Here is a 15111-nt window from a genome sequence, read left to right as displayed (position 1 = left end):
TTGGTCAGCACTACTGCAGTTAAGTGTGCTGGATTAAAGAGGTGGGTGCATGCCAGCCACACCATTCGTGTGCCTGCACCTGAATACCCGTACAACGGTGAAAGTACAACTGACTCTGACTCTGAAGCTGAACCAGAAAAAATTCCAGATACTGAAGATCGACAGGAACGTCGACATCTGGAAGTATCAGAAGCCAGTTCTGCGTCTAAAGGTGAAGGTGAAAGGGAGGTTGTGGAAATACCAAATTCAGAAGATCAATCTGAAGATCGAGAATTGGTAAAGACAGACACCAGTAAAGACGCAAAAGAAAGGGAAGACAAAGCTGTTGAAGAGGGGAAAACTGAAGAGCAATCTGAAAACTCTGAAAGCAGGAACGGAAATCCTGAGACTGGGGAAGAGGAAGTAACTCACGATAAGGATGAGATTCCAAGTACCAGTTATGAAGGTGTTCCTAACAGAGTAACAGAGGAGAAAGCTGAGTCTGATGAAGACAAAGACATTGTGAAAATCATAATCAATGATACAGTTGAAGTTACTGAAAGTGAAACTGATGACAGTGCAGTTGAAACTCTATTAAGAAAAGGCCCAAGAAAAAGAGCTTGGAGAGTGGGGCATAATACAGTAGAGCCAAAGACTAAGAAAGTCTGCAAAGGAGACAATTGGCCTAAAGAAACCGGTGGATTGAGATTTAAACTAGTAAACAAAACTAAAGAGCCAGAAGAGCAAGTGAACGAGATCATTAGTCAGAAAGAAACCTTGGGTAAAAAAATAGAAATTGTCCAAAGACCAAAAAGAGTAAGACGCCCAAACCAGAGGTATAAATCACCTGAGTGGACATATATTGTCCTACCACCCATTGTTGAAGTTAATAGCAGTCAGGAAAACTTGTACAACCCAAAGACAATTGGGAAAAGTGAGTAAAGAAGTCAACTAAGAGAAGAGAGATAGGTGCTCAAAGTATATGATATTAAGTAAAAATTCTGAAGTCCTGTGAGACAGATATTGTAAATATAGAAAAGGTCGGAGTTGACATAAGGTCGAAGAAATCTTGTTAGAAAAACGTAACTATAGTATAATTTAGAATAGGATTGACACAAGGTCGAAGAAAACTTGTTACTGAATTGAGTGGTGTACAACTTGTAGGTGACATAAGGTCGAAGAAATTGTATTAGAGAAATATGGCAATCAGTAACCATAAGAAAAAATATTCTATTTTTAGAAAATGGTGTAGATGTTGCTCAATTTGAATGGGATTGTTGATAATATTATGGGTAATTTTAGCCATTGTTATTCCTTTTCAAGATAGTCTAACAAAATTGAAACCAAATGTGAGTCTAAATAAGCCAAGTGAGAAAGAAAAAGTTCATGAGACTCATATGTACAAACCAGAGTTACATCAAGATAGGTCAATTAGTGACTATACAAAAAATACATTTTCAAAGTTGTTACTTGAGTATATTAAAACTATGAATGTGGATGATTGCTATGTTTGTGTAAAATTGCCAGCATCAGTGTCAGAAGGGGTGACGTATCACCACCTTCTTCTCACATATGGAGTGACTTGTAGTGTAATTGCAAGTTTGTTTTATCAGACTGCGAAATTGGAATATCATTATTTCAATGTAGATGAAATATTTGCAAAATTGAGAATTGATAGTACATTGAATAAAAGGAAACCTGCAAAAGGGATGGGAGAATATTTCTTAGAATTAGATGAGCTGACACATGAGTATGCTTTTAACAATAATCTGACATGTAAAATGAGAATTGAAGAGAAAGCATTTTTAAATATGGTTGAGGAAAGAAGGATTGCTTACAAACGAAATGAGAAAATGAAACATGCAAAATCAGAATATTGGACATTAGATGATGAGAATCTTGAGGATAGAAATGTGAATGTAGCCATAAACATAGATACGCCAATGTTAGGGAAATTTTGTATTAGAAGAGATAATTCAATGTATGACAATTATTTTGTGGGTGCAAGTGAATGCAAAGACACCTATAGAATTATAGGGGGTTTGGGATTTAAAGGAGGAGATGATCCTGTTTTTCCGGGAATTTACTTTATTTGTGGGAATAGAGCTTACTATAGGTTGCCTAACCACTGGTATGGGACCTGTTATGTGGGCTTGGTCTTTCCTAAAAAATTTCATGTTGATAGAGGTACTAATGGAAAGCATGAGATAGGTACAGTTTTAAGTAAAAAAAAAAGAGAGAGTGTATTAGAAATAATAGGTGATGTATTTGGAGCACTGATACAAGCAGTGGAAATTTCGTTTAATGCAAATAGAATCAGAAAATTTTCCACAACAGTTGATCGATTGTCAACAGACACCGCAGGAGGATTCCTGATGCTTAATACTGAAATGGTTGCTATGAGAGCCATGGTAATGCAAAATCGACTTGCCCTTGATATAGTTTTAGCAAAAGAGGGAGGAGTCTGTGGGCTTTTAAAGGTGCAACATTGTTGTACTTATATCCCAGATAAAAGTCAGAATCTTGAGAAGTATATTATAAATATTACAGATTTACATAGAGAAATGAACTACTGGAGGTTGAAGGTGTTCTTGAAAAGTTAGGCAAACGTTTCTCAGCAATTAAGCATTGGTTCCAAGAAATAGGTAGTTCAATAATAGGTAAAATAATAATTCCAATAACAATTTTAGTAATAGTGATTTTCCTGATAAGATTATGCTGTATATGCAAAGGAAGGAGAGATTTTAGAAAGGCTATAAAGAAGACAATTCGAGAATGAAATGCAAGGGAAAGAGAAAAGAACGAAATAGAAATGGAAGAAATAAGAGAGAAGATTTTCAAAGATTCAAAGGAAAAAGATACTAGAGTGTAGATGTTACTAAAATGAAGAATTCGAAACATGTTCTGCTAAATTTTCCAAAATTTTGAGAGATGTTGGGTGATAGAATCACCGGATGAGGGAATTGATGGAGCAAGGTGGCAAAACCAAATTTTGTGCACCCCTTGTGAAGTCAATGTTCCATAATATTAACATTTACTAATGGTGTGTTGTGGTGTATTAATCAACAAAAGTATAAGATGCATATACATGAACACGTGGGAATACTAACTTTGTTTGCATGAAGCAATATAATTAACTAATTTGTATTGTTATTGTGATGTAAACTAATGCACAGCTCAAATATAAATAAATGTAATATAAATGTGCTTACTGTACATGTTATTGTGCTAAAAGGTTGTCGGATATGTAAGTATGAAACGCATTTATGTGGCTTACCTGTTAGGTAATAACTAATAGGGAAACATTTTTATGGTGGGAGGTAAACAGAAGGGCTTCAGTTCTATAATTAACATGAATTTGTGTTTGTTTCTATGATAGTTCCAAAAGTGGCCTCTGAGGCCTACAAAATCCGGTTACTCTGGCTAACTGTGAGCAAGTGCTGGACTGCGCATGTGTGCCCAAAGACTGCCAGCGAGAGTGAGCTGCCTGTACTCGGATGGGAAGTTCAAGGCTGCTTTGCCCTGAAGTTAGGATGATTGCCAAAACATGGATGATCAAGTGTTCTGAACGTGGGAATATAGCGCAACGTTGCGAGTCAAGGAAGTGACCAGGCCAACGACTGTCCTAAACAATAACGCATTATAATTTTGCTGATTCACCGTGAATATGATGTTGTAATGGTGAGGAGATGCTCACCCACCCCAAATTGTCCAATCAGAACTCGAATTGGTGATGTTAGATACTTTTTAGATAGATTAGGTTAGGAAATTAGTGTATAAAACCCCCTGATTTTGCTTAGAGGTCGTCGTTCTTTCGATTTCCTCTCGAAGTGCTGTTGGATTGCAGATCGATTCAAGGATGTAGGATACTTTGACTTATTTTTCTTTGTTTGCTTTGCAGGATTGAAGGATAAGATGAGGGCGTTAGTTAGGGATGTTAGGAGAGAATGAATTTGGAAACTATCTGTCCTTTGCTAAACTTTTAACTGACTTCTAAATAAACAACTGTTTCCTGAGCTCTAAATAAAATGATCATTTTTTGAAATAAAGTTTAAGATTTTCACTTAATAAAGAATTAATCAGTGCCTAAATGTCAGACATTTTAAAGTTTTGCTTTTAATAAAATTGGGAAAATGGAATATTAAAGCTGGTCTTGTGATTTTCCTACGCCTAATTTTCTTTCTAGCAGATCCATTCCCACTATGGTGGTGTGTCTAAATAAAATTCATGTTTTGATTTAACCATGGTAAAGTGTATAAAACTGTAGGTGTAAATAGTAACTGATTAAATAGGTTTAGACACTCCGCCAAATGTTACAGCATTACTCCTTTGTGTTTTCACCAAAATCCTTTGAAGCCAATTTAAAGTGAACAGAGTAAATGTGCAGTGCTATGGGCCCCACTGACGAATGAGTGTGTGTTCGGAGGTTTCAGGGAAATGGTAAGTGCTGATTAGAAATGATTTTTGGAGTTCTGCTGTAGCAACAACAAACACATCCACATTTTTATAGTGGAATACTTTAGGGTACAACTTGACAGTGCCAAAATCAGAGGCAAACAACTTTTTGAAATTCTCAAACAAGAAGCAGTTTGCAAATCTAACCACCATTCAATGGATTATGGTTCATTCCCATCCAGAGATATAAAAATGCACAACTACACGTTACTAAAACCCCAAAAATGGTTAACCAGCGATCACCTCATGCTCAGCACACTCAAAACAGAATTCCTCCTGATCGCCTCACACAATCATTCTGCCCCCTTAGAAAAATTGTTCAAACAACTTACAGCTCTCTGTTATGCCTCCCATGTTATTGATTCTACCAGATCACTTGGTAAAACATTAGAAAAATATCTGAATATGCAACAACATATCAGTGCAATCACCACATCAAGGAAAATTAAACCCTTCCTGCCCCCTGATGACTTCTAGTTGACAGTCCAATCCCTAGTCATCTCCTGTGGGATTACGGATGTGCTGCTCTTGCAGGATTACCCAAAGCAAGGCTGGCGCTGCTAAGGACCACATTGAACTCAGCAGCTATGCTCCTCAGAGGATTCTGGAGATCAGACCACATTACACCGGACTTTAAAAAATCTAAAATGGCTTGTGTTTGAAGCAAGGATTCCGCTGAAGATAGGCTGCATGACACGAAAGGACATTCACCACAACACTCCTGTCTACTTGGCCAAAAAACTCAAACTGTCTGGTGATAGCCTTTTCTTAAGAAGCGTTAACTCCCTATTTTTGAACCCACAGTTCACAAAAGAAAACGTATAACTGCTCTTTCTCTGTCTAGTCCTAATAATATGGAACTCACTGCATACTAAAGCCAGGTCAAACAACGTCCACTAGTTCCTTCAAAAAGAAGTACAAATGCTTCTGTTGAATAGATTTCTGCAATAGTAGCCTTGAAGGTACTCAGCATGACTATTTTCCTGTGGACACTTCTGGAGCTTGAAGCTGCCAGGCCGATTTGCATATCATATTCTGTAATGATGCTTACTTACTCCTGTTTAAATTTTTCTCTGTTATGTTTGACTTATCTGCTTTATGAACTGCTCGCATTTTTCTCTTTTATGTTTGAATTATTTTGTTAAATTACTTGTTCATTTTATGTATGACTTGCTTGCGTTTTACCCTTTTGTTTGAGTTATCTGCTTTATGTACAGCTTGCACTTTTCTCTTTCATGTATGACATGTCAGCTTTATGTGCAGTGCTCTGATACCCTTATGGCCATGTTAGTGCTATATCAAACTCCTCAAAAAAATAAAATAAAACTGAGAGGTTTTGGTACAGTCGCCCAACTCCTGGTCATCATACATCCTTGACCACCGTTGTAGCAGGGAACTTGTGGTTCTTTGTATCAGGTGGGCTCTAAAACTTTGAAAATGAACACACCTGTAGACCATCTCCAATATCCATGATTACCAGGGGATGGTAAGTCATAGACTTGCTCTTCCAAGCCTTTCCAAATGTCCAAAGGTAAAACCACACCCCACCTCCTTTTTACGGATATGGTGTCCGGACAGCCAAAAGCCGCTGCGCCCACCATGACAGATGTCACTTTGAAACCATTACTAAAGGAGCTCACAGACATCAAGGCAACAATAGACCTGATACATGAGGACTCCACAGCTGCTGATCTTAAATCCCTTCTGATAGACCTCAGCTCTCTGCACAAACAACTTGTTGATACTGTTCGTAGAGAGTAGGCTGTGGACAAACGCTTAACCGTTGTGGAATTTAGGGCCAGATGTACAAAGCCATTAAGCATTTCTTAACGGGCCGAATCGCTATTTTGGCCCGTTAAGAAATACTAAATGGCCATTTCGGATGTTCAAAGGCCCATACGCGATCGTACTTTGCAATTTCTAACCGGTAGAATTCCCGAATTGTGACCAAGATTTAGGAATCACAAATAGGGATTCCCTATTTGCGATTCCTAAAGCCCATGTCCGTAGTATTTCTTAAATGCAAATTGGGCATTTAAGAAATGCTGTTACCATCGACTTGAAGTCCGTGGTAACCATGTATAAAATTAAAAATGCATTTTTTAATGTGACATGAAGAGCACTATGTCCTGAGGGCATGTGTGCACTTACATGTGCACAACGCATTTCGGGGTGCCTCTTGGAGGACCTGAAGGCTAAAGGCATCCTTGTTTTCGATTTCCTAAACTGCGATTTCCTATTAGAAAATCGCAATTCAAGAAATGCAAACCACTTCCTATTTTACCCATATGTGGGGATGCAATGGCATTTCGTACTTACGATTCCCTAATAGCGATTCCTACTTTTAACGAATTGCTATTCGGAAATCGCAAAATGAGTACATATCATTTAGCATTTTCTATAGAGCGAGTCCTACGGAATGGGTATTCAGGAAATACAAAATACCATCTTCGTACATCTGGCCCTTAATCCGATGCAGGTAGTGAGGTATGGCACCTTCGCAGAGAGTTAAGCGAGGTTGAGGACTGTAGTCACAGAAATAACGTCTGTGCTTTTTTGGAGTGACGTTGGAGTCAGAGATAAAAGACATGGATGGTTTCCTTTCTGTTTTTCTTCCAGAACTCACAGGTCTGTCCTTCATGCCCCCACTGGGGTTCCCAAAGGGGGCACAGGATCTGCGATAGGGGAACCATGCATCAAAACACACCACAAGCAATTATTTCTTGTTTTCTACGACATCAATAGGCCAGACAGGTCATTACAGTGGCTAAGAGACACAATATTCCTTTCCTTTATCGCGGTGCCAACATTTTTCGTATGATACAGTGCTCTGCCGGAAGAAATTATTGGCGTTACGACCGACCCTGTGATGACTTGGTATTCGTTTTGACCTCCTGGAACAGGCCACTATGCTTCTCACTATAGATGAGAAGCATAAAGAGTTAAATGATCCAGATAATCTTGGACAATTCTTGTCCTCACATCCTAGAATTGACATGGAGATTTCGTGACTCGACATTGGGGGGACAAAACGCCACTGACCAGGGAATGGAGGAGGGTCACAGGAGCACCGCAGCATTCCCACGCTGCTTGTCAGCAAAGTCACCGCCGGCCGCCGCATCTTTGGGTCATCGCGGCACGGCGGACTCCATTACCCAGCAGCGCCCAAGCGACCGGAAGTCGCGCACGCCCTCTACCGCCCCCGGAGGTGTTCTAAAGACCAGCTAGAGCCCCGGGGGAGTGGGGGACAAAACGCCACTGACCAGGGAACGGAGGAGCGTCACAGGAGCACCGCAGCATTCCCGCGCTGCTTGTCAGCAAAGTCACCGCCGGCCGCCGCATCTTTGGGTCATCGCGGCACGGCGGACTCCATTACCCAGCAGCGCCCAAGCGACCGGAAGTCGCGCACGCCCTCTACCGCCCCAAGGTGCTCTACAGACCAGCTAGAGCCCCGGGGGTGCGGGGGACAAAACGCCACTGACCAGGGAACGGAGGAGGGTCACAGGAGCACCGCAGCATACCCGCGCTGCTTGTCAGCAAAGTCACCGCCGGCCGCCGCATCTTTGGGTCATCGCGGCACGGCGGACTCCATTACCCAGCAGCGCCCAAGCGACCGGAAGTCGCGCACGCCCTCTACCGCCCCCGGAGGTGCTCTAAAGACCAGCTAGAGCCCCCGCGTCGCGGGACGCGCGCGGGCTGAGCCCGGGCAGAGGGCGGGCCATCTGTGGCCATCAGGGGCCAGAGGAGGCCGGGACGGGGCACCCCCCTTTACAATGGCTGACCCGGATTGGGAGTAAATTAAAGACATAAGGTACTGTCATCCATTGTTACTCCTCAGTTGATTACAGGCCCCGGTAGAGCTTTAACACAGCTGAACGTTTCCCTGGTGGTTTGATTCCGATCCAGTTGTAACTGATAGAACCCATCTCGTCATGACCCGTGAGGAGGAGGAGACCAGAAATACTTCCTCCCAGAGACACACCCTTAAGGGGATAATGGACTATTTCATCAAAAGGGTAACTCTCCCCATTTCTAGTGAACTAGAGAGATTAGAACGATCCTCCGTGATGGATCGTCCCTCTAGCATATGTTCTCTTGTACAGACTCCTGATGCACTACCAGATTTATCGCTACTGGACGAACTAAATCAATTATGCAAATCCACGTACGTTTCTGTGGAATCAGGTAATGTGCAAATCAATGCCCCTATTTGCACTATAGCAGCCATTAGTCCCCAGCCCTGCAGACAACTCCAACTAACTGAAAACTCCCAGGGTACTCCCCTTATAGAACAACCAGAGTCAAATTTTAAACCGACAGGGCCACCACAGGTCTCCTCTATCAAAAGGAAGAGAGATGGGGTTAAACAAATGGGGAGCCAGGCAAAGCAACACAAACTAAACCCAAATTCTCCACTGCCCAATACTCCCAGCATTGTCAGCACTGCCAGTACAGCACCTGTTCAGGCTTCTCTATTGGCCTTGATCGAAAAAATGTTGGAATCATTAATATCACCCCTGATAGAAAAAATAATCAGCTTAGGGGATAGGCTCATGGGTGTCGAGGAAGCGATTAAGGCTAACTCGCCACTCACAAAAACCCTGGCAGGACCTTCCCAGTCACAGCGCCCAGCCCCTACGGAAATGCCCAAATCCGTTATACAAAGCAAGACTACTCATAATCAATTAGTCAACTCACAAAAGATAGCTCTGAACCCCTTGAAAGAAGGCACAATAGCACAGAGCTTTTACTCCAGAGCAGGGCCAAACAAAGTACCTAGGTTACATAAGGGGTTACCGGCAAACAGTGAGAATATGCGATACAAAACCAATCTCCTACATTTGCCACCGGAGGCCGTTCCATTTGTGTGCGTCCTCGCGGGAGTACCAGAACTGACCAAGGGGAACAATGAAAGACAACAGGACCTAAGAAATAAAGTTATGTTCTGGCTAACCAAAAATAGACCTCTCCCAACTAATATCGATGGTACTATACTATCTGTCAGAAGGGTGGGCTGGCTAGGACCTTTACCAAAAGACGTTGCAGGGAATTTGATACTTGTAAAATTTAGGAGCAAATATGTAGTCCCACATCTCCAATCATGGCAGCCACAAATAGGAGATGGTCCCATATCCACCTGGAGCATAAGTGATTTCTACCCCAGAACATGATATGTCCCGTCCCCATGTCAAAAAGCACAATACAATAACATGAAGGGTAGATCTGGATTTATTTCGAGTGGCCACTTAACCCCTACTTTCAATCAATTTGAACCACTCCTGGGTCAAACTTTGATGAATTAATATGTATGGGTAGAGACACTATTTTAAAGAAAAGTAATGATTTAAACCATTTTTATCTGGTAACAATTCTTTATCACACTGTTTTATTCACTGTTTTTATGGAATTACATTTTTATTGAACTCTTGTTATTTTATAGTGTATGTAATATAACATGTTACGCTTTTATGGTTATATTTTTTAACCGAATAAAGTACTTTGATGATGATGATCCAGATAATCTTGGACAATTCTTATCCTCACATCCTAGAATTGACATGGAGATTTCGTGACTCGACATTGTGAACACAAGTTAGGGTGACGAGATTTTGAGAAGAAAAAACCGGGACAGATCAGACATAAAAGTAGGACTAAATCCTTTAGCCTTAATTTTATGTCCGGTCTGATCCAGTTTTGTGTAGCCGTTTAAAAAATTATACATACAGATAAATAGTAAATGTCTGGCACACATTTGCAAGCTATGCATAAATAACATTAGCTATGGCACGACCTCTACCCTGAGCCCCCTGTCCTCCATCCCAACTCTGTTGCCCTATCTGCTGCACCATAAATGCATCCAAACTCCTCCTGCACTGCCTGGAAGAAAGAAACAATTTACTTAGAGAGAGCATGTCTTTCAATTGAAGCCCAGGTACTGGTATCAAGGACATCAAACCTGGGCTGCTATGGGAATTCACAAGGACATATTATCAAGCCCCTTATTCCCGCCTTAGCGGCAGTTTCCTGCTGCTAAAGCGGCGATAATGTTTGCGCCGTTCTTGATAATATGGCCGAAAGACTGTGCTTTGAAACCTGGGACTGTTCGAGGAAATCTGCGACGTATGGTCACCCTAACACAAGTGTACAAAGAACCGGATTCTACGGGGAAAATCCTCAATGGGAATGCCAGAGTGATGACACCCCAGAACGTCAGAGGTTGGATACTGAGCTTAAGCGATGGGAGGGGAGGGTGCATCAAGATGGACCTGACTGTACAGCGAGCGGTCGCGATAAGTATAGCCCACCCATCAAATCTTGACTATAAGCAGCCCTCAGTTCCTCCATGGAATCTTGGTCTCTCAATTAGGAATCCCATAGTGAGATCCACCTGATACTATGAGAGCTGCGGATGGATGGGTGGGAGCACCACTGGGGCCTGGTGCGACAATCACTCATGCCGCCCACCACACCCCATGACCGCCTCCTTAGATTCAGTCACTACCACTGGGCAAATCTCTTTCCAATCATATGATATTGCTTAACACAGAGCCCCTCTGAGGTCCGCGCCCCATGTTGCACTGCCCTAAAGCAGGCCCTAGGTGGGTGTTTATCCGGTGATTAGGGGGTGCTTGAGAAGGGTGTTTTGTCTTTCTCTTTCTGCATGACTGGATTGGCACCTTGTGGTCTAGTTTGTTTCTCTTCTTTTGCAGTTACATGTTACATTTACCCTGGATCTGTTCAAAGCGCGGGTGAGGGGGGGCCCCTGCGGGTCCAGAGAGGTCCTAGTTTTTTTGTAACATGAATACGCTCTTGATGGGGGATGCCAGTGAAGCGGAGGGTTGGGAGGTTAACTCGCCTGTTTAAAGCAGTTTATATTTCTCTTGCTTAATAGAACCACAACCTACTTATTTTATAGTCCGTTACGTTAATGCTTATTAGAACTCCAATGTTTACCAGGTGTACAGTACTTTTAAAGAATCTACACAACAATTCTCTTGACCCTTATTGAACATTGCGCCCTTCTTCCGGGGCCACACCTACTACAGCAGCCCCACTTCTGAGATAATAGTACGTGTTTGCAGCTCCCCCCGTGACTGACTCTGATCTATCAGTCACTCATGTCTCTGACACCACCGCCCAAATGACTTCGCATAATATCTCTCAATGTCAATAGTCTTATATACTACATTGAGAGAAAAAAATGTACTGACATATGTTGCTTCCAAGTCTCCTGACATTGCCTTATTACAGGATATACAATTCTCAGCCCTAGAATCTGGTAAACTGAAGAGAGGCTGGGTGGGTTGTGTTGTTAGTAGTGGTATACAACCTGCTGCATCAGCTGTTGCTGCCCATTCTACTTCCTCATCCTTCCTAAAATGAAGCGAGGTAGCTATTCTGGTGCATAAATCTGTCCTGCTACCGTTCTAAGAACGTGGATGTATCCACTGAGCCATTAAATTTTTGTAAAATTCAAAGCCCTTTACTAGGCTGTTGATGCGGTTTGGTATCACCAAGGCAATAATTGGGGGTGACTGAACCACAGTTCTTGATCCCTCCTTAGACCGTTTACACCCCCTAGACAAGGCAAATGCAAAGGAAAGATCAATCCTACGATGATGTGTTACAGGAACATGGTCTCCAAGACCCATGGCACCTGACTCACGCCAGAGATAGACAATATACCTTTATTTCATGTGTACATGGGACGTGCTCCACAATAGATTTATTCCTTAAGTCCGACGCCTCGCTGGTCTTCCTATGAGATCGCACCATTGAGCCTAGGGGACTTTCTGACAATGCCGTGACTATTCTGGAGTTAGGCATGGGACACTTGTCGCCCACCTCCAAGCGCTGGAGACTGAATCTCTCACATTATTGACTGCCTGAGAGTAAGCAGAAACTCATTGATCCGCTCCTTCAATAATTCTTAGACAACAAACCCTTGACAACCTCTGCCCAGGTAATATGGGGAGCTGGGAAAGCCACCTTGAGGGGTACGCTTATGCGGGATTCAGCGAGTCATACGCGTGAGGCCCAAGATGTACAAACTCAATTGGAGAGAGAGATACAAGATCTCAATAAATCCTCTACACAGCAACCACACCATCGCTACTACACCAGCTAGAATGAGCAAAATGTGATCTGAATATACATTTTACAACACAGACAGAATACGCCCTACTTCTCTTGAAGTGGCAGCATTATGAACAGGGTGAAAACGTGGCAGCTCTGCTAACCCAGAGATTTGCTGTGATACCAAGGGTTTGATCACACACCCAGTGGTGATCACAGAAATGTTTGCCCATTTCTTTACTAAGCTTTACAGTACAGAGGCACCAGAATATCCTACCCCTGAACTGCAGTTCCTATGGAACATACATTTGCCCAGTCTGTCTGAGGCTGGTAAGCAGATTCTTGAGGGATAGATTACAGAGAAAGAGACTTCGGAGGCTACATTGACCATGGACTACAACAAAACTCTGGCGAGGGTTTTCCTGTATACTTATATAAAATTAAGCGGGAATTGAGGGTCCCACTCTTCTGTAGAATCTTCAAAGAGCTTGAAGGTAATACCGCTATATGGCCCAAATTCAATAGAGCACTCATCAGGCTTATCCTGAAGCCCAGTTGCATGAGTTACCACCCAATATCACTCATCAATGTGGACATGAAGTTCATCACAAAGGTCCTAGCGAACCGCCTTAAGAGAGTACTCTCTAGTCTGAAACGTGACTCTCAGGTGGGATTTGTACCAGTGTGTGCGTCCCTCACCACATACTCCCACTGTCCAATGTACTCTGGAATATATGTAATGATCCAGATGATATGTTGCTGCTCTCCTTGGATGCCAAGAAGGCTTTTGACCAGCTAGACCGGTCAAAAGCCTTCTACTCCATACATTGAGCAGTGCGGGGATAGGCCCAGTTTCCTGATGAAGGTTCAGTGGCTTCACACTGCTCCCAAGGTGCTTATTGACTGCGGGTGACATGTCTAGAGACCCGTTTCTATTTCTAGGGATATAAAGCAAGGTTGCCCTCAGTTTCCCTATGTTATCCCTTTTAGTTCTTGAGCATCTAGTGACTGCTATCTGCCAGTCCACTCATATACAGGGTGTAGAAACAGCTGTGGGCGTTACGAAAATTCTGCTCTTTGCAGATAACATTTTACTGATTTTGAGCGATCGATATTGCTCTGTTCCACATCTCATGTTGACACCTTCTTAGTATTCACTGGCTACAAAAAAATTGATCTAAGTGAAAGGTGCTGCAGCTAGCACACTGGGCATGGGGGCATATGCGAGAAACCTTCGGCTTTATGTGGAAGAACTCAGGACTGAAATACTTGGGACTGTTGGTTAACAGAGGTTTGGATAACATGATAGTCGAAAACATACACGCATTCTGTCTAAAATAGAACAGGAATTTGCAAGACAGTTGGCTTTGCATGTCTCTTTCTGGGGCACGGTACAGATGGATAAGATGGTGGCGGCCTTTTGAATGTTACCCCTAGTGATTCCTGCGCATACCCTCCATACTATCAATAAGAGTATAAAGCGGTTTCTCTGGGTGGGCCGGAAACCTCGTCTTAAACCCTCACATCTGGATGTGGACACTAAGGGGTCGATTCCGATCCGGTAAAATAATCCACTATACGATTCGTATTCGTAGCCGAATCCGTACGAATGGGAAACTACCGTCCGAACTTTGAATTCCGATCCGTTTCCGTAGATTTCCGTACGATTTTCTACGAACCGTACGAATGACATTCGTTTACCCGTACGAATAAGCCTCGTGCAGACCACCGTACGATTCGTAATCAGGCCGTACAAACTCACTATTCCGATTCGGAACGAAAGGCCTGATCGAGATTCGTACGGGCCAAAGTATTCACGCATGAACATTGATTCGTACAGAACATTCGCCTCACTGCAAGCTCCACCAATACATACTACACGTATACCCCTCGCCCAAGCCTACGCGAACCCCCCCACCCGCCAACGGCCCGTACAACTCACCCGCACGTACAAGTACGACACGCACACACGCCCATCAGGCCAACGCGAACACCCCCACCCGCCAACGGCCCGTACAACTCACCCGCACGCACAAGTACGACACGCACACACACCCCCATCAGGCCTACGCGAACCCCCCCACCCGCCAACGGCCCGTACAACTCACCCGCGCGCACAAGTACGACACGCACATCCCCCCATCAGGCCTACGCGAACACCCCCACCCGCCAACGGCCCGTACAACTCAACCGCACGCACAAGTACGACACGCACACACACCCCCATCAGGCCTACGCGAACCCCCCCACCCGCCAACGGCCCGTACAACTCACCCGCACGCACAAGTACGACACGCACACACCCCCATCAGGCCTACGCGAACACCCCCACCCGCCAACGGCCCGTACAACTCACCCGCACGCACAAGTACAACACGCACACCCCCCCATCAGGCCTACGCGAACCCCCCACCCGCCAACGGCCCGTACAACTCACCCGCACGCACAAGTACGACACGCACACACACCCCCATCAGGCCTACGCGAACCCCCCACCCGCCAACGGCCCGTACAACTCACCCGCACGCACAAGTACGACACGCACATCCCCCCATCAAGCCTACGGATGTATGACGTTATAACGCATACTTTTACTCCGCA

This window comes from Lissotriton helveticus, chromosome 5_1 (assembly GCF_964261635.1).
Source record: "Lissotriton helveticus chromosome 5_1, aLisHel1.1, whole genome shotgun sequence".
Lineage (NCBI taxonomy): Eukaryota > Metazoa > Chordata > Amphibia > Caudata > Salamandridae > Lissotriton > Lissotriton helveticus.
The sequence above is the reverse complement of the archived record's forward strand: the minus strand, read 5'-3'. Positions refer to the sequence as shown.